General features: G+C 33.0%; 1 protein-coding gene across 10 annotated transcripts in view; it reads left to right on the plus strand.

Moving 5' to 3' along the window:
* Sox6 (SRY-box transcription factor 6) overlaps positions 1-23056 on the plus strand; it is a 580734-nt gene that overhangs the window by 121846 nt on the left and 435832 nt on the right. For 4 of the 10 annotated variants that reach the window (XM_078046426.1, XM_078046425.1, XM_078046423.1 and 1 more), the window contains exons 3-4: positions 16399-16477; positions 17383-17438. The exons of 5 other annotated variants lie outside the window; for them this stretch is intronic. The gene's annotated coding sequence lies outside the window, so the exon portion shown is untranslated. The remainder of the gene's footprint in view (positions 1-16398; positions 16478-17382; positions 17439-23056) is intronic. One more of the 10 variants, XM_078046424.1, reaches the window with a different exon arrangement.

The following is a 23056-nucleotide window of genomic DNA, read 5'->3' on the forward strand; positions in this document are numbered from 1 at the left end:
GAACGTTATATTAAAATGTTAAGAAATGACGTAATTTCTATTAAATTATTACTAAACCCACTATACACCTCATAATTTTTGGGGATTAAAAACAGTATGGCAATAGCTAGAGTGGACTGATACTGCTTTTAAAATTTGGTGGCTTGATGATCTGTCTAAATAATCTATGTACTTCTGGCATATATAAAAAAACATTTTATGATTGCAAGGGAATCATTTAATAGCATCTTTAACCCAAACTTTTTACACTGATATGACCACTTTGTTGTCATATTTCTTCTTTCGTAGGGTAGAAATGAGGAATTTAAGCTTTCATATAAAGAAAAAGTATGTAACTTGGTCGTCAAAGCATTTAAGTCAATATTTCTACCTAAAAATCCTTACCATTATGTTCAAGTTGAACAACAAGGGGAAGGGCTTATAAATATTGAATAATTGCTGAAGTATTAAAATGTGGTTTATATTACTTGGTGAAATACATTGACAATAAATCTGAAAGGAAATAAAGAAATAAAATGGAGATTATTTTGTTTGGGCTGCTTATAAAGCTGATCTTAACAATAAATTTCAAAAGTCAGACACTTACATCTCAATATTATATTTTCATAACATAAATCATTAAATGGAAAATTATGTCCACATTATACTCATGTGGAGTTAATGATGGTAATTTGCCACCTGTGTCATGTGGTTACTCCTTTTGATTCCTATGTAAAAATTTCCATAGTTTTCTTGGTTAATTCTTCAGAGTCTAAAAGAATATGAATTGAAAGGAAGGATATTTTAACACTATGAAAATTTCATTCTTCTCAAGAAATCATGCAGAACGTCTGAAAATGAGTTGAAAAGAATTAGAAGTGTATTTAAAAAAACTGATTTGATCCATCCAAAGATTTTTTTTAGGAGTGTCTTCATTATACTATCATTGTAATAAATGGCATTGGACTACAAGCTTAGTAACAAAAATGGAATAGATTTTAAACCATAGCTAGTTTAGTAACTTTGGATCAATTTCATTTCACTTCTGTGTTCCTTGCAAAAGAGAATGCACTACCTCTTTGTGAACAACCTGAATTCCTCCTACCCTGGAAAATCATAAAGTCCAACTTGGCTTTTGACACTGTCTAAGCTATTTGAATTAGGTAAAGCTGATCTTAAAAGAGAAAAAATGGATACTCAGCAAACCCCAGCAGATATTCTGACACACTCTTGGAGCTCATAAGAGTTGTCATAAATTTAAACATTACCTTTCCTAGCACAAAAACCGCACTAATAAATGGCTTTGAATATTTTATGAATGACTGAGCACCCTGCTTTGCTAATAAGTCCTCTGGAAGGCTATGTCTTTTTTGGGATGGTTTTGCATTTAGAAGGAGTGTTGAAGAGAAGCTACTTATGAGATGTCATATAATTTTACAAGTTGCATAACTGCTTTTAACTACTAAACTATCTGATTAAAATAACAATTGAGCTTGTAATTTTTTCTGAACAGCTGCTGCTATGGGGGGTCATTACCTTGGAGAACTCAAAAATAATCGTACTCCTGGTACATGAGTTATGTAGTCTTGTGTTTTACAGCAAAGCACAAAGTTTAAAGCCTATAGAAGAATGTTATTTGAAAGCTGTCAAACCATGTTAAAAAAGACTGCATCGTCAAAAGGCCCTGGTGGCCACGATTCTGCATGTAGCCTTGTCTTATTCATTATAAAATGCATGTTTATAAAGTTCCACAGAGCATCCAATTCCCAATTCACTTATATCAGCAAGACTTAACTTGCTCATTAATCTAAATTCTTTTGCAACTTTAATCTACATGTTTAATTAATCATAAAATGAGGCGGTAAGTAATTTCAGCAATGTGTGGCTTGTTATCAGATGCATTTAATCACTCTTCTGTGAGCTCATTTGGAAACACCTGAAGATGTCGAGTGCAGTTTGAATAAGCATAAATTATTCTTTGTCAGTGTACTTCACTCAACTAATAAGACATTAATTTAAAAGGCACTGTTTGTCATTTTTAGATCTTTACCAATATTTTTAGCTTAGCAATATAACTGTAATTGTATATATGATTCCAAACTAGTGCCCGACATAGGAAAGGGTAAGAGTTTAATTCACTTTTCTTATTTACATGTAATTATGACAGGTAATCTTAGTTTTTAATGAGGATTAACCATCTTGTAAGTATTCATATGCTTTTGGAATAAGGTACTAATGAATTATAGTTGGAAAAATTATTTGTTGGTACAAAGGCTTATAATTCCTTGTTTCCTGCCTAGGTTAGGAATGAAAGGCTGTGAGTTTTAGGAAAGGGCATTGATTTGAGGATACAGGTACTATACATGTTTGTATGATACAGATGTTAACATTAAAAAAAATCCAAGTTTAGTAGCTAAATTTTTTGGTCTCACATATTAACATGAATAATTCTTACATGGGGTAGGAAGCCTTAAATGATGTTCTCATTTCCCCCCAGTCTCTTAAGAGTATTGCGTAGTTGATGATGGCATTTTTAAAAAGGAATACTACTACTACTACTACTACTACTAATAATAATAATAACAACAACAACAAAAGCCCACTAATAGCTTCAAAGCAAAAATTAAAAAAATTCACGAGCATTGAGTGAGGTATATATCTCAATGTCAGAAGTATGAGACTGAAAATTGCATTTTATGGGATGTCATCACCTGTCCTGTTTATGCCATGAGAGCAATGACACATGGTAAGAATAATTATCTCAGTGGAAACAAATTTATTTACCTGCTGTGGAGCATTCCTGTTCATCTTACTCATGAACTCATCTCACTCATATGCTGTCTATGGATTGTCAGCATTGAGCCAGAGGGAATGATCCCTGAAAAGGGATTATTGGTTTGAACTGAAATATAGCTGTATTCTCCATTTTTATTTGATGTGTACATCTCTTGGGCTTACTTCCCTTTCTTCAGGGATACTTTACACTGAACTAACAGTTATTTATATGTCCATTTCTTACCTATGCCTCATGACTATGTAAAATTTTTTTCTTCCTATTTTTCTTCCTAAGGTAGAACAAAATCCCAGGAAATCTCTTTCCTGGTTCAAGTCATACACTGCAATACATAGTAGTGAAATGCCATTTACCCTTATTTCACTTAAAGTACTATGTATTATTTTCCTAGAACAACTGATGAAAACTTCAGACAAAGGGCTTCTTCAGTATCATCTTTGAAAATTTAATTTTAACTTAAGTTTCTTGATAAAAATATTCTTCTCATCCTATGTGATCTTAGTGGTTTTGCATATATAATCTAAAATAAGGCTTTCTATTGTTTTTTCTTGATATGAAACCTCATGCTTCCCATTAACTCTCATTTCTCTGAAAAACCTTTGATAATTTTTCCAAATAGGTAGGTTTGTTTATTTTTGTGATTCTAGAAAATGAACTCAGGGGCACTCCACCACTGAGCTATAACCCATTCTTTTTATAATTTTCACTTATATTTGAGACATGTCTTGGTAAGTTTTGTATTCTGGCCTTAAACTTGTGATCCTTCTACCTCAGGCCCTAGAGTAGCTGGGATTACAAGTGTGCACCATCATCCCTGGTCAAATAGGTTTATTTTTTAACTTGCTGTTAGAGGTGCAAAGAAAGATCATAGTGGCCTTCCCTTCACCCCAACTGATGCATGAGAGGTCTGTCCTGTTTTCCTATTAGGTTTCTCCACACCAAAACAATGATTTATTTTATAAAATGCCACACACATATGTAGCTTTTTGTTGATTGTAACTGTTTGTGTGACCTGCTTCAAGGGGAAAATGGTAAACTCACTTTAACCATCATATAATCATTTATATGTTTATGTTACTCCAAGAGATAGATAGATGTCTTCCCCCACCATTTTCTTAAACAAAAGTTTCTGTTTTAATTTTTACTGAAAAGTTCTTCATAATTTATACCCACCCATTCTCACTCTAGATCCTAGGTTTGTTTGTGAACATTGTTTTTCTATAGAAATCTTATTTTTCTTAATCATTTGAAATTGGCTCTTGTTAGATGACCATGTAAGCACCATATTAATACAATGCATTTAGTGGCTTTATGAGAAGTTCTGATGATAGATATACAAAGCTCTGCTCAGACAACTTTTTTTTTTAATTTAACGTAGCCTTGATTATATAGGAAAGCAAGGCATTAGGTGATATGGATGGTTAAATGTACATTAGTTATTTCTATGGAATTTTCCTGAGAATTTATTGACTTGTAGTTGTATTAACTTTCCTAGTCCTCTCAGCTTAAAACATTGATCTGTGTGTTTTTTTATTTTAGTTGTTTATAGACCTTTATTTTATTCATTTATTTATATGCAGTGCTGAGAATCATACCCAGTGCTAGGTAAACGCTCTACCATTGAGCCACAACCCCAGTTCTGACATGTGTATTTTTTAAATCAGCATCTCAATCACTTACATTACTTATATTTAGAAAAAAATGATAGTAGCTTTAGAAGTTGTTGATATTTTTTACATTATCTACAAAGCATAATACTGGCGTATGGTTTTTACCCTTGTCATCATTAGTAGTGGTAATATACTATAGCCACAAATAATTGTTTGTTTATGAATACTTCTAAGTACTATATTTGAAAAATCTCAGACTTCATATATTAAAAAATGAAGTCATTTATAACTTTCATATTGAATTCTTGCTACTTTTAAAAATCATACTTCTCTTTTTTATAAAAGGTTATTTAAAGGCGAATAGCTACCTGGAAACTTTTTGTTTTGTTTTAGTATTTATTAATATCACAAAATGTTTTCATTGAGAGTGTATTTTCAGGCAGTTTCCAACTTAATAGGTAAAGTTCTGAAAGTGTGTTGTGTGGAGTGGTCATTTCATAGAAACTATGTTATAGATGGTGATTTGGTGCCTTGGGCAACTCTTAAAATCTATTTATTGCATAATATGTCTGAATAATATTATTTATAGTACCATAGTAGCTAATTACTGTTAAGTGGTTATGCAGTCTCATTTGAAATCTAACTTTAATAACATTCTTCCGATAAATTTTTGGTAGAGGGACTTGACTTTTCCTACTTCCACTCTAACAGTGCAGAGCAGTGGAAATGAAAAACACTTTGAGATTGTGTTTGAGAGATGAGGAGGGTTTCCTGATGTCCCTGGCTGTGGAAGGAAAGTTAACTAGGTATCCTTATTGAAGTAGGAGAGAATGGGTAATCCTGGTGGTCCTAGTATGGACCAGATGTCTGTTTTCATATAATGGCCATTCAATTGGAGGTTCATATATTTTGAAAGTGAAGAGGGATCATTCTATAACTATACAGTGATGAGCCAAATGATGGAAAAACCCAATACTTCTGTTCATTCACCTCATCTCACAGTACATTCCAGGTATTTCCATTTTTGTATTTTACTTACTCCTCCCTGCCCCATGACTTTGGCTCTTGGATTTAAAATGGTAACATTGGTGAGATTACTTAAATTTCTAATACCATAACAGTTTTGGAATGCATTATGTATTAAGTTTTATATGAAATGAAGTGTAATGCATATAGGAAGTAGCTGGGATTGACTCAAATTTAAATATTCCTAAATATATGATGACCCAAATGAAGATGAGTAGTTCATTACTATTTCACTACATTTGATACTTAAGAGTATCAAAAGAAAGCCATTTAAAAGTGAAAGTAGATAGTAGAAAAGTTAATTGGTCACTGGCAGAATATCATTTGTACTTCAGCAATTTTGCATCCTATTTACTCCTTCTACTTTAAATCTGGCAAATTGCATTTTTTTATTGCCAAAGGGAGAAAATATGAAAAAAGGAGAATAGTGGAGTAAAATGAGGGGAATGGTATTTTAAAAGATTACAAAGATTAAAGTTGTCAGTTTAGGAGAAACAATTTAATGAGTTATGGGTAAAATGGAAAGGATTTAGTTTCTCAAAGAAATAAATGGGCTCAAAAGTGTAGGGAGAAAGTGCTTGGCATTACGAGTCATGTATTTTTCTTAACTTGGAGCATTTGGCAAACTGAAAACTCAGCTGACTTCATGCCTACCAATTAAAAAATCTGATTTTTCATCATCTAAGCACATAGTTGGGTTACATACAAACAGAGCTATTCAGTGTATAGGTGCAGTGGCAGGAAGCCAACAGTGAAATCAAACATATAAGCACCCTATAGAACCTCTTAAATTACTGCTGTGCTGTTGCCAGCTGTGCTGCCATGGAACAAGAGCTGTATAGATTTCTGTGCAGTGACTGGTTTACTTAACTCAGCTTGATTGGTTCTGTTTTTGCCCCTGTTCTCTTTGGCTGACAGCTGACCACAATACTAGGTCAGCTGAAATAAGACTGACGTGAACACACCTACTTATGTGAACCTCCTCTTGTACACTATCTCAATCTCTCCATTCTCCCATATACACATACTCTGTACTGGGAAAGGAGAGATTTTATCCAAGATAACTTTATTCAAGTGAAGCTAAGTTACTGGGTGGCACTTTGCAGTTCTTTAGTTCCATAAATTCATTAGATTTTTAGGAGAATCATTTGTCTTATTTGTAAGGACCTAAATTTATTGAATATAAATTTAGAATGGCATGCTCAATTCTTCTAATTGTATTAACTTTTCTTCATTTTAAATCATTACTTGCTTTCTAATTCTAGAGCTAGGAAAGTTGTGTAGAAACCATCTAGTTTTTCTCTCTTGCCTTTGGATAAACTCTGATAGTTGGTAACTTCTTTTAGACTTCCAAATAAGAAGATATATTCCAAAGGAAATTAGATAGCTTACAGATGAAACATGAAAGCTTACAGATTCATATGTTCTAGTTCCCATTAAATCAGGAGGCTTTCAAACATTTTTTTTTTATGACAGCAGAATGCATTTTGATTCATTGTTAAACATTTTTGACTGTGACTCAGAATAAGAAATAAATTTAGGGCCTGGGATTATGGCCCAGTGACAGACTGTTTGCCTAGTATGTGTGAGGCCCTGGGTTTTTATTTGGTACCACATTAAAAAAAATCCATCAAGAACTAAAAAAAATTTAAAAAAAGAAATAAATTGAGGGCTGGGAGTGTAGCTCAGTGGTAGAGCTAGCTTACCTAGCATGTGTGAGGGACTGGATTTGATCCTCAGCACTATATAAATAAACAAAATATATTGTGTCCATAACAACTAAAAATATTTAAAAATAAATTTATATGCTAACCTAGTATGTAATATAAGTGAAATAAAAAGTTTTGTTAACTACATTTATTCTTAATATGTTCAGTGTATTTTTTCTTTACTCTCCTTCTTCCTCTTTCTTCACTTCCTTCTCTCCTTCATTTTTTCTTTTTAAATAGAAAATGCCAATTGATTCAGAAAATAGATTTTTTATGATTGATTCAACCAGTAATTTGAAAAATTTTGTATTAAAGTAAGCAATTTCCTTTTTTAAGAATTTAACTTCATGTTCTTTGGCTTATCATTGTTTTCTAAGAACTAAGGCTCTTCCACAAGGTATTGCTTATATGATATGTTTTGATAAAATCATTAGAAAGATAAATTTTGTACTATACTATTAGCTCATAAGTTGTTAATAGCACCATGTTTTAGGTGCTTAATTATACCAAGTTGTTGTGTTAAATTAGATAGATATATAGAAAAAACTGTTAATTTATCAATTTTTAGAAAATTTTATTATATCAATTTTCTTAGAATTAAGTTTCAGAGTATATGTCAACTTTCCTAAGAGTAGCACACTAAATGATAGAGCCAGAATTCAAATTCAGAATTCTTTTAATCAGTGATCAAGCGTGTACTCTATTCCTCAATCCTAATAGTTTCTTAAGTTTTGTTTAAAAATATTAAGAGCTTTTTGAAGAGTATATATCATAAAGCAAAGGAAAATGGAGTTGTAATGATGATTTTTGCCTAATAATATAAACTGAAACTTCTTGATAAAATAATTTTCTGTCAGCAAAGAAAAGGGAAGAAGGAAAGAAGTAGGAACAGAAGAAGAAAATCTCAAAAGCCCTTGATAGAAAAACTTAACGCCTATGTATAAATCTTATATAGTAAAATCTTGTAAGTCTTCTTTTTATGGATAAAACAAATAGATATACATAGAATTACATCTTAGAAGAAAGGATGTGTAGGCCAGGATATTTTAGCAAGTCAAAGGAACTCAAACATGAATGAAGAGTGGAATTTTCCATAATAACTATGTTTGTTGAACAGGAACAGAGGAAAAAATTACTATCATGCCTAGTTTTGAAGAAAAACTTGTTTATGTGTATAATACATTGGAGAAATTGTTTGGGATTACTTTGACTATTAGGAAATGTGACCACCAAAATACTTAACCAAGGTGTAGGGCTATGGGAGCCATGAAACTAATTAAATCAAATAAGAATAAGTATTTGTAAAAGTAATTCACTTACCTCATTTTTCCAATCCCTCTTTTTCAAGAGAAAATATTTTAAAAATAAAATAATAGTTGAAGTTGACTTTTATATCCTCTTTTTTTCCTTTCCCAAACCCTGGCTCATTCCCAGGTTTAATAGTAGACAGATTCTGTCTCCCTTCTCTTTTCCCCTTCCTTTCTATCTCTTATTTCTTTTCCTTTCTCTTCTTTTCTCTCTACCACTTTCCCCCAAACTTTGTCATCTTTTCTTTCTTTCATTTTGAAATGTTACATGCAATTTTTACAATCTCCATTACAATCATGTTCTCTCAGTAGAAATATGATTCTTGAATCTTCTAAGTAAGAAGCAAAGGAAACTTGTGTTTGTTTTTTTAAAAGGATTATTGAGAAAAACAGTATCCATTTTGCCTTATTGCATCTTTCTCTTTCTCCCCTATCCCAAGCATACAGTTTCAGAAAGAAATATTATCCTGTTTCTGGAAAATGTTGAAATATTGCCTTCTACATTGTATTTTAAGATTTGTATCTGAGGTTATTTCATGACCATTAGAAAAAATAGATTCTGCATTAAAATTGAAATTGATCTAGATAGTTCTGTCATACTAACTATAAATAATGCTTGGTAAGCACACTTTTATACAAGGATATGGACTTGTTCAATATGTAATCACTATGTGATACTACCTCAGAAAATAATTGAAAGCAATCAGGTGCACTGGATCTAAACCTCATTGAACTCAAAGCCAGAATTTTAAAACCAGCCCCCTCAAGGGTGCTCAGATAAGGTGGAATAGGATGAGTTTGGATTAAATGTACTTTAAAAAATGCTTTGAAGGATAGAGGAAGATGAGAAGAACTACTTTCAGTGATGATAGAATGTAGTATGAACAAGAATAATAATAGGTACATGATTGAAATAAGTTGATGAAGCTCCCCAGTAGTTCTGTGGGTAGACAGATTTTGTTTATAAACAAGGATGTAAAAATACCTACAGACACATGACTGCAACCATGTTGGGCAAATTTGAAGTATGTTGGTAGGCCGAGAGAGTTACAGAACAAGAAATAAAACAATTGTATATTTAAGATGGGAGAAGAGGACCAATAGTCATTAGTTGGGAAAGGATGTGTAGAGTTGCTGACCATATAAGTTATAGTTTTCCTGATTTATTGAGTCTAAAGTAAAAGATCAAATGTTACCCTGCTGTTTCCTTGTTTTTATACACACACACACTCACACACACAGACACACACACACCTATTTTGGTATTGGGGATTGAACTCAGGGGTGCTTAACCACTAAGCCCCATCCCCATCCCTTTTTAAAATATTTATTTAGAGACAGGGTCTTGCTGAGTTGCTTAGGGCCTCTCTAGGTTGCTGAGGCTGGCTTTGAACTCCTGATTCTCTTGCCTCAGTCTCCCAAGCCGCTGGGATTACAGGCATGTGCCACTGCACTGGGCTATTTGTGTATTTTATTATGTATCTGAAGGTGAAATTTAAGTCTGTACATTTTCAGATATGGAGTCTTTTTATTTTTTATTTTTATTTTTTGGTACCAGGGTGCTTAACCACTGAGCCACATCCCCAGCCCTTTTTAAAATATTTTATTTAGAGACAGGGTCTCACTGAGTTGCTAAATTCCTTGCTAATCTGCTGAGGCTGCCTTTGAACTCGTGATCCTCCTGCCTCAACCTCACAATTTGCTGGGATTAACAGGTGTGCACCACTGTGCCTGGCAGATATGAGTCTATTCTTGATTCAGGAGTCTTCTGGGTCTTATGATCATTTAATGTTATCAAGATATCACTTCCATATTTCACTTTACATTATAGTAGCTATTAGGGTGACTTAATAAATTAATTTTTATGATGGGCAAATGCAGCAAAAATTGTAAGTATGATTACTACATGGATGTTAACTTTCTTTTTTCTTTTTTAAAATTAGTTATACATGACAGTAGAATGCACTTATATACTCGATGTATCATACATTGGATGTTAACTTTCTTTCTTCTAATCTGACTTCTGGCTTCAGCTCTAACCGGGATCAACCTTCTTGGTTGCAAGGTGGAGTGAAATTTTGGAAGTAATACATATAAAGAGGCAAATAAGGGTTGGGGCTGTAGCCCAGTGGCAGAGAGCTTGCCTAGCACGTATAAGGCACTGGGTTCGATCCTTAGCACCACATAAAAGTAAACAAATAAAATAAAGCCATGCTGTCTACCTGTAGTATTAAAAACTACAGAATTTTTTAAAAAGAGGCAAATAATACTGTAATTAGTATAATTTTATAACTTGCTATCTCAGAAAAGAGAATGGTTTACTCTTCTGCCCTGGTAGTTAAGGGAGTCTTGGGAGAACAGATTATTATTAGGATGTTCATTTAATTTGATTTCCTGGGAAATAGAGCTTTTGATGGTAAAGGGACTTTGGTAAAAATATCCTAAAGTAACTTATATTTTTCATGGTTTCTTCTTGCTGTCCCACTCTAATTTCACTAGTTAATAGAAAAAAAATAGATAAGGCCAGTGTGTAGTGTTGTTTTTTTTTAAATACCAGTTCTCATTAAGTCTCCCAGGTTGGCCTGTAACTTTCTGGGCTCAAGTAATCCTACATCCTCCCAAGTTGCTGCAACTATAGTTGCATGCCACCACACCCACCATTATTTTTAACTGAAAATGTTTATAGAGATTTTGTCAAACAGCAAGAGCTATGGTTGATTTATAACAAGTTTTAAATAAATATTATTGAGAGAAAGTATGGAAATAAATATGTACATGTTCATTTATTAATTCTTTTTTTTCAATCAACATTCATCTGTTTAGGGCTTCTTATGTTACAGATAGACATGTTTGAGATTTAAAAGTTAAAAGCACAGTAAAGTCGGTTTAAGTTGCTTAAATCTCTAGTGGAGAGATAGGTAAAGAAAGAAATTACATTAGCATATTACTTTTAGAATCAAATATGAATGAAGTAAAAAACAGAAATTTGAAATTTACCAGGAAGAATTGGGAGAAGGCTTCGCTTAGTAGGTTAACCTTTGAGTTGCTTCTTATAGGAGTAGTAGAGATATACCTAGAGGGGATATGGAGAAAGAGTAGTCTAAGTCAAGGGTACAGTATTTTAAAAACACCTAGACAATAAGTGGGCCTGGTATGTTTTGGGAATTGTAAGAAGTTTAATTGAATGTAAGAAGTTTAATATGTGGGTCAGAGGGAATGGGGGAAAAGATTAGGTTGAAAAAATACAGTTGAGATTTTGGTAGTGCAGTTGACTGATTTCTGATATGAACCTGGAAAATGTTTAATTTCAACTAATTAATTTACGCAAGATGTGCATTTTTCTTGGGATTACCTCTGTTATCTCCACAATATATGCTATTTAGTGCTTCTACTAGAGCACATGAGATATTAAACTATTAAAATGAAGTTATGCAGATTATGATATGATATTAAAGGACTTTGGAATGATGTACTGTTGCTAATTATTTTTCCTTAAAGTAGTCCTTTTTGAGTTGGTTTTGAACTTGGCTAGTGAATTAATTTGTTAGATAACTTGTAAATAGTCAAAATGTTCTAAATTCTAAGAATTAATGGCACTATATTATAAAATAAATCCTTAGGTTAACAATTTTTATTTCTATTTATTTCTTTTTAAGAGGTAATAATATGAATATGCAAAATATATAAATTTTTTACACAAGGAGAAAGTCAAGTTTTGCAATATTTGTTGGTTATGATGTTATTTAATCCCAGAGAAACACTTCAGAAGCTCCAAACCTCCTTTTAGTGAAATTATGTTCCTTCAACTTGAAATGCTTGAATAGGTCACTACCAGATTACAGACAACATGATGTGCTTTCCAAGTCAAAAAGTTTTCCACCAAGTAATAGCAGCAGTGAAAATTGTCAGAGAAACAACTAATTAATCTCTGCTCCTTTACAGCTGTTTAATGTAATGCATAACTAAAAGTCCTGTTAAATTAATTAATGATTTCAATTATGAACTTTTCTCCAAAATGTTATGATTCGTATCAGGCTGATAATGCAGTGACCTGGGAGTGTGAAATCTGTGTTATGAAGAGAGTCGCCAGTTAATTGATTCACAAATTACTTAAAGTTTGTTGCACCCAAGGGAGTGCTCGGTTTCACAACAGTCATTTCTTAAAGTGTACAAACTCCTTTTTCACTTTAAGAATGTCTTCAAGCCTGGGGAGGTGGCTCACGCCTGTAATCCCAGCAGTTTGGGAGGTTGAGGCAGGAGGATTACAAGTTCAAAGCCAGTCTCAGCAATGATGAGGCGCTAAGCAACTCAGTGATACCCTGTCTCTAAAATAAAATACAAAATAGGGCTGGGGATGTGGCTCAGTGGTTGAGTGCTCCTGAGTTCAATTCCTGGTACCAAAAAAAGAAAAAAGAAAAAGGTCTTCAGATTTTGGCATGATAAAATGCCAGCATGTTTCTAGAGCTGAGTAATCTGAACATTTATGATTTAGAATTTTATGTGAATATATGGAGATTAAGCTTGTGCTAAAAGGGGAAAAATTTGTTATACTTAATGATTTTGTTTTGTGTTAGTTTTTTTCATTGCTTTTACTTTGGTAACTTTAAATCATTTTATAATTAAAAAAACTCCACCCCTTTGATTTTTTTTTTGCAGTTGTTTTTTACATTTTTTAACATTGTGCTTATTTTATGTTAAAAGACAATGTAATTATGCATTCTTAGGAAACTGAGGCCAGGCATGGTGGTGCACACCTGTAATCTTAGCTACTCAGAAGGCTGAGGCAGGAGGATGGCAAATTTGAGGCAAGACTCCACAAACTATAGAGACCCTATCTCAAAATAAAAAAGAGGATTGGTGTTGTATTGTAGTGGTAGAGTACACTTGAGTTCAATCCCCAGTTTAAGAAAAAAGAAAAAGAAACTGTGAATGGAAAATAACACAACATAAATTATTTTTATAATTGCTAATTGAAGTATTTGGGTTATTGGTAGGTATAAAATACCAGCCTTAAATGTTGGAGAGGACACCGATTTCTCAATGCAAGAGTGTTGATTTCTATAGGACATCTTGAATCTTTAAAAAAAAATTATGTAGGAAAAAAATTAAAGAGATATTTTATAAACTTGCTTCTAACCTGGTTATTTCACCCATAACCTAAATAACAAATAAAGTATACATATGTAAAAGGAGAAATATTATTAATACTTTATAATACATTTATTAAAATTTTATTAATGTTTTCATGCTCGGATTGGGTTGATTTCAAAGTAGATGAGGTGGTTAAAAATGAGAATACTTCCTTGAGGGCCTATACCTGCCTCAGGTAGAAAGGAAGGAGGTGATTCTGAGAAAAGAAGAGATTTTTAAGTAAGTATAGAGGGCAGCAGAAGGGTCTTTAGACATGAGTGGCAGATCTAATAGTGGGCTGTAGACTCTTTTGTTCCACACACAATTTGTCTTAATGAATAAAAAATACAATGCTTTTAGGGTGGCTGAACAATAACCTTTGCAGTTTCACTCCATTTTCATGAGTAGTCTGAAAAAAAATTCTTTCAATATGAAAAACAAAATATTGTTTGGGGAAAATTATCTCTCAGCTCCAAATGGGTGGATGTATATTTACAGGGTGGAGCAGGAAGCTTCTATTCTGGATAGACAGTGTTTGAAAATTTTGCTTGTCCTGGTGACCCTTCTGTTTTACTTCTTTCATTTTTTTGACCCAAGAAAATTGTCCAAAGAGAAGATGAATAGAGAAACAGTATTATTATAAATAAGTTTATCTTTGTTACACTTGCTGCAGGGCAAAAAGAAATGGACTTGAAAGGGAAGTAAATTTATACTAATTTTTGCATTGTAGGAAATGTACTATTTTAGACACTGACTGACTGCTTCTGTTTTCTAAAATTAAGGAGCCTATAATCTCAGCACCATTAACAAGTGCTGTCATTCAGATACACAGTGTCTGGCTGATTTAAATAAAATGAAATGAAGATAGTTGTTTCTGGTCCCTTGGCTTCACTCATTGCCATAAACATATGCTCTGCGTCCCGCTTCTTTCCATCTTATTTATGACTTTAATTTGTTGTGTGGGCTGCGCTAGAAATTAAATTTAATATAATTCTCCAAGGGACCCTGTCATATAATAACATGGTAATTTCTGTGTATCCTTTTGAAAAATGAGGAAATTAATTCTTCCTGACATGTTCTAATTATTCCAGTGTGAACGGCAAATCCGTTTTTCCTAGCCCCTGAAGTGTTATAGGCAAATGGCTGGTGTTCAAAGCAGAGGTGCTAATGCTGACCAGCAGTGCGTTTAATTTGAAACATGAGCAGACACCTTTCAACACACCTTTGTAATATTGGAGTACTTTACAGAAATTAATTCACTACTTATTTGGCAGCTTAGCCTTAGGGTTATGTTTTTTTATTCATCAATACTATAGTCATGTTAGCATAATGTTTCCCATTTCCTTCATGCTTGGTATCTATGTGTGGAACTTAAAGTGTGCAATGAATAGTTCAGCTGTGTGAATGAAGGAGAATTCAGACACTTCAGAAATACCAGTTGAATGCCAAATTGTGTTTACTCTTTATAGAGAGGTGTATCGAGGTCTTGAATATTAAACTTAATTATAGTCTATGGTTAGCAGCTTTAACTGAAATTACATACTGTAGTAATTATTGGGACAGTCTTGCTGTGAAAAGACTACTATAGACTCTGCTGTCCTGCTAAAAAATTCAATTGTGAAAATCTTAATTTTTACATAGGGAATGTTACCATAAAGAATTTGTGAATAAAACTTATGAAATGGAACTCTCAAGATGAACTCTGCCATGAAAGAAGTAGCTAAACTTAGGAGATAAAGGATTAAAGTCCTCTTTGGTACTGTTGGTCACGTGTAACCATGTATTCATTCAGATCTATTGGATGGTCCATGTAGTATTCTTTAGAGGAATTAAAAAAAAATTGCTTATCTGTGATCTTTATTATAAAACTGGCCATTATATACATTTCTCTAATCAAGTCAATCATGTATGTCAGCCCTGATACAATTCCTTTGTTTTAGTGAACAGCTGATAATTGCCATTACACATCAGTCATTTATTGTTATAATTAACAAGAAAAATGAATGCATGAGATCTTACTTAAAATAGAAGATAGAAACACAGTTAAACTTAAATAAAAGAAGTAGGATTGTGTTTGGAGTGGATGTAATTAAGGTTCCTCTGTTTTTGTATCTTGATGTTATATTCCCTTTAAATTTTAACTTAAAAAGAAGAAATGAGAAGAGTAACATAATTATTCTGATAAATAGCAGCAATATTGCCCATATTTTCACTGTTGATCACTCAGCTGCTAGATATTTAATTTTATTCTCTCCATCAATCTACAGGAGAGATTTAGATTCACTATTTTCCTTTCTATTAGACTGATGGAAAAAGTGGATATCTTTTGGCAAGAATCTGGGGGAATATAACAGTGTGCTTTCTCCCCCTCTGTACTCTTCTTGTCAGGGCAAGGTTATTTTATGATTATTTCTGTGGATTTATAAGGCAGTATATGGAAGAAAGTATTGCAAATAAAGAGGAAGCAAGTAGATCCCTTCCTAGACCTACAGATTATACAAGTGGCTCAGGATATCCTGATCACGGACTTCTCTCTTTCCTAGGAAAGGAAAAGAAATCTGCTGCCCATTTGACCCTTCTTTTCCTTCTCCTCCTTTTCACTGAAATTGTAGAAGGATTAGCATTGAAGAGCCAAGGCAAAAGCTAGACCAGATCCTGGCCCTAGGAGACCAGATCCTTTCCACAGCCTGATGTATCATTTATATAGTTCTAAGAAAGAATTGAAGATTTTCTCTATACCTAATATTCTTCAAAGTAAAGGATCCATAAAAATTGTTGACCAGGTTACAAAAAAGCTGCTATATGTGCAATTCTGCATATACCTAGTTCCATTCTCTTTCTAGGAAAGAAACTGCAAACATTTTTATATGCTTCCATCTCAGGATGCTGCAATCAGTGTGTCCAGCAAAATAAATGAAAGAGGTAAATATCCCCCAATTTTGAATTTTTTTCCTTTAAAAATGTTAGGCTCAGTTTTTGGTCATTTTAATTCCAAAAGTCTCTTATTATTTCAAATTAATGTATAGAAAAATATGTTAAACTTATTTCTATATTCTCTTTACCTGATATATTTTATTTTCAAATTGTTAAGTTATAGTTTGTTATTTATTTTGCATATATATGTATACGTATAATGTATGTATATATACACACAAACTCACACACACAAACATATACATATTGCCAAAAGGCCTATAATTCATTTATCTCTTCTTGTTAAACTCATTGATACCTTTCTTTACACCAGTATGTTTGTTTCATAAATCAATGTCATTAATTTTTCAGGCTTATTCAGTTATGTTTTTACCAATGACTGAAGTTAAGAACAAGGTTTTTCCCCACACTTATACACACACTTATATTTTTTAAAAGAATAATAACAACTAACATATATTGAACATATACTGTATGCCAGGCACAGTACTAATCACTTTATGTGAATTGTTCCATGTGAAACTATAAACAGCTCTTTTAAGTAGTTATCAGGTTAAACAATTTTCCCAAATTATATAGTTATACAGTTTGCAAGTGTAGAGCTGAATATTTTAATATATTAAATGCTGAGAACAATGCCTAGCACACAGTAAGCCTTCACCCAATGATAGTTGCTATTATTGTTTTTGTGGGAGAGTGCTGGTGGGTTCTTAATATCAATCAATATTTGTTGATTTTCTTAATTATGATGATAATGATGGAGGTTGTTGTGGTGATAGACTAGACTACTTGGTCTTTAAACCTAGCTTGTGAACTTAGGTACTTATAAAAATTGTAATCTTAATTCACACAAACATATATTCTTCCAATACTTACATGAAATTCTCTTTTAGGTACTACAAGGTATATAAAATGTCTCTGCTGCCATGGAGCTTACAATCTAGTGGAGGTGGGTGTGGTGATATGGGCAAATATATACAAACTGGGTAGAAAAAATTCATTTTATTTTATAGTTTGAAATAGTTTAAGGAGAGAATTTTTAAGGCCCTTACATTCTTAAGTGAGCCCACAGCCTTGAATAGATTGTATTCTTGGTTCACAGGGAAGGTTAGGATTATGATTCAATCATAGTTTGGGGACGCAGCAAAGTGGGATGATTTCACACATATTGAATTTAAGATGCTAGTTGGACCATTATGTGGAGATGTCAGACACTTAACAGCAAAGTGACATTTACTGATGACTTCTTTTGAAAAAGACACAGAAATTCACTGCTTAGAACGCATTTTCTCATTTAATATTTCTAACAACCCAGTGTAGTAGTTGTTATTATTAGTAACCCCATTTGACAAATAAGGAAACTGAAATTTAGAGAAATAAATACCTATCTGTGTGAATAAGCTTTCCATAACTGCACAAATACCTAAAATAAATCAACTTAAAAAGAGAAAAGATTCATCATTTTGGCTTGTGGCTTTCAATCCATGGCTGGTTGGTCCCATTGTTTTGGGGTGTGTGAGGCAGCACATCATGAAGAGAAGCACATGGTGGTACAAAAAGCTCTTCACCTAATATCTGAGATGTGAAAGATAGGGACGTGTCCCACAGTCCCTTTAGAGAATATGCCCCCAGCGACTGTAAGACCTCTTACTAGGCTCCATCTCTTTAAATTTTTACTATCTCCCAAGCTGGGGATTAAACTTTTAAAACATAGGTCTTTGGGGGGATATTTAAGATCCAAACTAGCCCTTATCTGAAGTTGCAGGGTTAGTAGGTGGCAGTGCTGGGGCTTAAAATTAGACCTGTCTTGCTATGTTCTTAATCCTGAAAGTACATTGTATAAAAGTGTGACTGAGTAGAGATACATATTTAGGAGTTATCTGCAAAGAAATGATAGTTAAAATCAACCAATTTGGGCTGGGGAGTAGCTCAGTGATAGAGTGCTTGACTAACATCCATAGAACCTGGGTTTGATTCCCCTTAATGAAAACAAAACAAAACAAAACAAATTCCCCATAACCAACCCATATAATAAGTTGATATTTCCTTATAAAGAGATTGGGAGGAAGAGAGAGAGAGACAAAGAGAACACCCTAAGATTAAAACTTCAGGGAATGGTAAAGGGTTATGACAGAAGCAACAAAAGAACACTAGAGAAATACTTGAGGAAAAATAAATAAAAAATGTTTTATGTCATAGAAATCAAAAGAGGAGAAACTTTCAACAATAAGTAAGTAACCAACAATAATTGCTGTTGATTACATACAGCAATATCAAATGTTAAAATATGAGAATTTTAGAAGACTGAGGATTTGTCAATAGGAGCTTGTTGCCAAAGCCAAATGCTAGAGGATAAGAACTGTGGTATGAAGATGAAATAGGGAAGTAGTGACAGAAGGATAGAATACTTTCTAAAGATTGGCAGCTGAAGAAGCAAGTGACTAGTGACCAGTGCAGTTTCATAATGGAGACCACTGAGAGAAGATTTTTTTTTTTTTTTAGGATATGGAGAACATAATCATGTTTATGAGCAGATGAGAAGCAATCAGGAAAGAGAGATGGGAGGAAGAAAGCCAAAAGAAGAGACAGAAAAAGAAGAAAAATTGTTTTCTGTGTGCACGTTTTCGTGTGTGTGTGTGTGTGTGTGTGTGTGTGTGTGTGTTTTGGTGGAAGGCATCAAACCCAGGGTTCCTTAGGCAAGCACTCTACCAATTGAGATATATTCCTATCCCTTTGTTTCTTGAATTATTTTTGCTCAAAGACTTTGGATAGATGTATTAGTTTCTTAGGGCTACTGTAACAAAATACCATAAAACAACAGAAATTTATCGTCTAACACTCTGGAGACTAAAGTCCCCAAATTATGGGGTTGGCAGGGCTATTACCCCTTTGAAAACTTCATTGCTTCTTCCTAGCTTCTGGTGATTTGATAGCAGCCATTGGTCCTTCTAGATCTCAAATTCTATGATTCTACAACTAGTAGGTTATATTATTACATAATTCAGATTCTTATAAGGAAATGTACATATAGATTTCATGCTTTGTGAATTGTTAGCTTGTGAATTGATGTTTTATGTATATATATTTATGTGAAAAAAATTTAATGATAATTTGGAATTTGCAAAATATATATAAGCAAGCCATTAAAAATAAGTTTAAAATATGTTATAATGCTAAATTTTCAGTTCTTAAAACCATAATCCTCTTCATAAGAAATTGATTATATTTAAAATAATGTGATTTGATAGACTAAATATATATATGCAAATTATTTATACCCAGCACAATTATTGGTATTTATAGTTCTTCATTTTTAATCAATAGTTATTTTCTTTGCTAATGCTAGAGCAGTTAAGCTCTCAAAAATAATATTAAGTTTCAACTGTGGTGAATGATGTGATTTATCTTATATATTAGACTATGAAGCTGCATAATAGTTGTATATTTTGGCAATTGATTAATTACATAAGTTAGATTGCTACAATCTAATATTTAATATAACACATAATATAAACCTGTACATTTAAAAGTACCCAGGTAAAAATGTAAATATTTCTTTAAATATTTGTGATTACCATTTTTTTCTATGACAGATTTCATAAATTATGTTATTTTTCTCTCAAGTATTTTTAATGTCTAATTTATGTGAACTATAGATATGGCATATCAGACAAATATTTAATGTAGTTTTCTATTGCTTACTAATTGTTTATTGAGCACTTGCTTATGTACAGGTATTCTCCTGAGGAGTGGGGATTCACATCTCAATGAGAAAAGGTTCTTTATAGTCAAAGAGTTTAATGGTCTAGAGGGTGAGATAAATATGTAAATAAATACAGTACAATGTAATATACCATAATAAAGAAGAGATATAAATGAAATTTTCATAAAAGCAGTGACTTTCAGTCAGGTATTGATAAAATAATAGACTTTTAAAGAAAGTAAGCCCTATAAAGCTCCTATAAAGCTCAGTAGTCTCTTGTGCCTAGAATAATGCCAGGCATATAATCAGCACATTTTTTTTAGTAACTATTTTTGAAAGTCAAATCAGTCTTTAGGGATAAAATTTAAAAGCCCACTCCCAGAAGCAGGAAAAACATGAGCAAAATATGAAGATATTGAAAAGTATAGCATATGTGAAGACATGATTTAATTTATTATGGTTGGAATGAGGGATTGAAGAAGATGTACAAAATATAATAAATAAGAATATGCACTTTGGGTCAGTCAGATTGGAATTTGAATCTTAAAAAAAATTTTTTTGTAGTGCTAGGGATAGAACCCAGGGCCTTGTACATGCTAGTTAAGTGCAGTACCACTGAGCTATATCCACAGCCCTGGAGTTCAAGTCTTGACTTCATTTCACACTACTTTGAGATTGTAGGTAAAATGCTGAATGTCTTCCTCCTTTAAAATGTAGCTAATCCTGGGTGCGGTGGTGCACACCTGAATCTCAGCAGCTGGTGAGACAGGAGGAAGGCAAGTTCAAAGCCAGCCTCAGCAAAAGCAAGGGGCTAAGCAACTCAGTGAGACCCTGTCTCAAAGTAAAATGCAAAACAGGGGCCCCTGAGGTCAATCCCCGGTGCAAAAAAAAACCCTGTAGCTAATAATATTTATTTATTTATTTTTAATTTTTTTTTTTTAGAGAGAGAGAGAATTTTTTAATATTTATTTATTTTTTTAGTTTTCGGTGGAAACAACTTTGTTTGTATGTGGTGCTGAGGATTGAACCCCGGCCGCTCGCATGCCAGGCAACCACGCTACTGCTTGAGCCACATCTCCAGCCCTAATAATATTTATTTATAGTGTTACTATACAAATTGCCTGGCAGTAATACCTGGCAAGTGGGAAGCACTAAACAAAATATGAAACCATTATTACTTTTTTTTTTTTTGAGAAAGCGATAGACCCAAAGGCTAGAAGAACACTCGTTTAAAATCCTCAAGAACCTTGTGTCATATTAAGAAGTTTGAACTGTCCTGTATATGACTGGGAGCTGTTAAATTTTAGTTTGCTATTGAACATTAATCACAACTAAAGGAAAGTGACATTTAGTGGCTTATAAATTGTACTTTATATCCTTTTCATAATATTCTATTACTGTTACACAAGTTCAACATTCCCCTATCCTGCTCATATTGCTCAATTATTTGATGGCTCACTCCAAATAGAGAATAGATATCATGAACTTATTAACTTTATTAGGCAAAGTGACCTTCTTAGGTCTTTTGAGGTTAAGGGATGGGTTAAATAATACATACCAAGAAACAAACAAACAAATCCAAAACAGGAAAACAAGCACAAAATAATTAAATCAGATAGCTGATATTTATAGGACTAATAAAAAGTTGCTCAAATATAATTAAAAGGGGCAAAAGGATGATCCAGTGGTTGCAGCTGAAAGTTGATTGCATTTTTATAGGTTATATTCCAAATCTAGTGGACACTATAAGGGCTTAGCTGACTCTATAAGGTCTTTTTTTTTAAAGTAGATATATTTTTAGTTGCAGGTGAGCACAATACCTTTATTTTATTTTTATGTGGTGCTGAGAATCAAACCTAGTGTCTCATGCATGCTAGGTGAGCACTTTACCACTGAGCCACAACCCAGTCCCTAAAAGGTCTTTTAATAGACCATAAATTCTAGAGTTCGTCTGTTTATACATCATACATTTATAACTATGTTTGATATCAAATGTTATGTTTTATATTCAATTGATATAATTAGTGTTCACTTGAAGGACTTTTTCTTGGAAAGGGAAGAAGAATGGAAAAAAAGGGGGAAAAGAGTGAAGAAAATGGAAAAATAATGAATGGCTATGTTAATGAAAAGCCTGCTATTGCTATTGTTAGTGTTTTCAGGTTGAAGAAGGCAAAAATAGCACCTTCAGTCATTTCAGGTGAAATTAATACTGCTAGTCTAAAAGTTGTGATTAGTCTAACTTTCTCAAGAGTTGTTAGAAAATGTTTATTACTGGTTTTTCTGGATGAACATTTCTCCAACTATGATTTAAGCATCACCAACTGTGTTAACTAATTGCATTGAGGCATTTGATGCTCCTCCCTAATCTGTTGAATTGAAATTCCTAGATACCTAGAGATTTTAAAAAACTCCTCAGACAATTCTAATCACCACAAAGATTGAGACCTATTGTCCTACATAAATAGTTGGGTAAAAATTTTAAATCTTAAAAGTAAGGCATATGTAAAGCTGGATGTTTGATTAAGGTAGCATGTATCACTGAATACACCTAAAGTAATTCTGATATTAAAAACTAACATTTTGGGCTGGGGATGTGGCTCAAGCAGTAGCACGCTTGCCTGGCATGCGTGCGGCCCGGGTTCGATCCTTAGCACCACATACAAAGTGTCCGCCGATAACTAAAAAAATAAATATTAAAATTCTCTCTCTCTCTCTCTCTCTCTCTCTCTTTCTCTCTCTCTCTCTCTCTCTCTCTCTCTCTCTCTCTCTCTCTCTTTAAAACAAATAAAAAAACTAACATTTTAAAGTAACTTGTTTTAAATTTAAAACTCTAAAGAGTGTAGGTCAGTGTAGAATGCATATGT

This window comes from Ictidomys tridecemlineatus, chromosome 4 (genome assembly GCF_052094955.1).
Source record: "Ictidomys tridecemlineatus isolate mIctTri1 chromosome 4, mIctTri1.hap1, whole genome shotgun sequence".
Lineage (NCBI taxonomy): Eukaryota > Metazoa > Chordata > Mammalia > Rodentia > Sciuridae > Ictidomys > Ictidomys tridecemlineatus.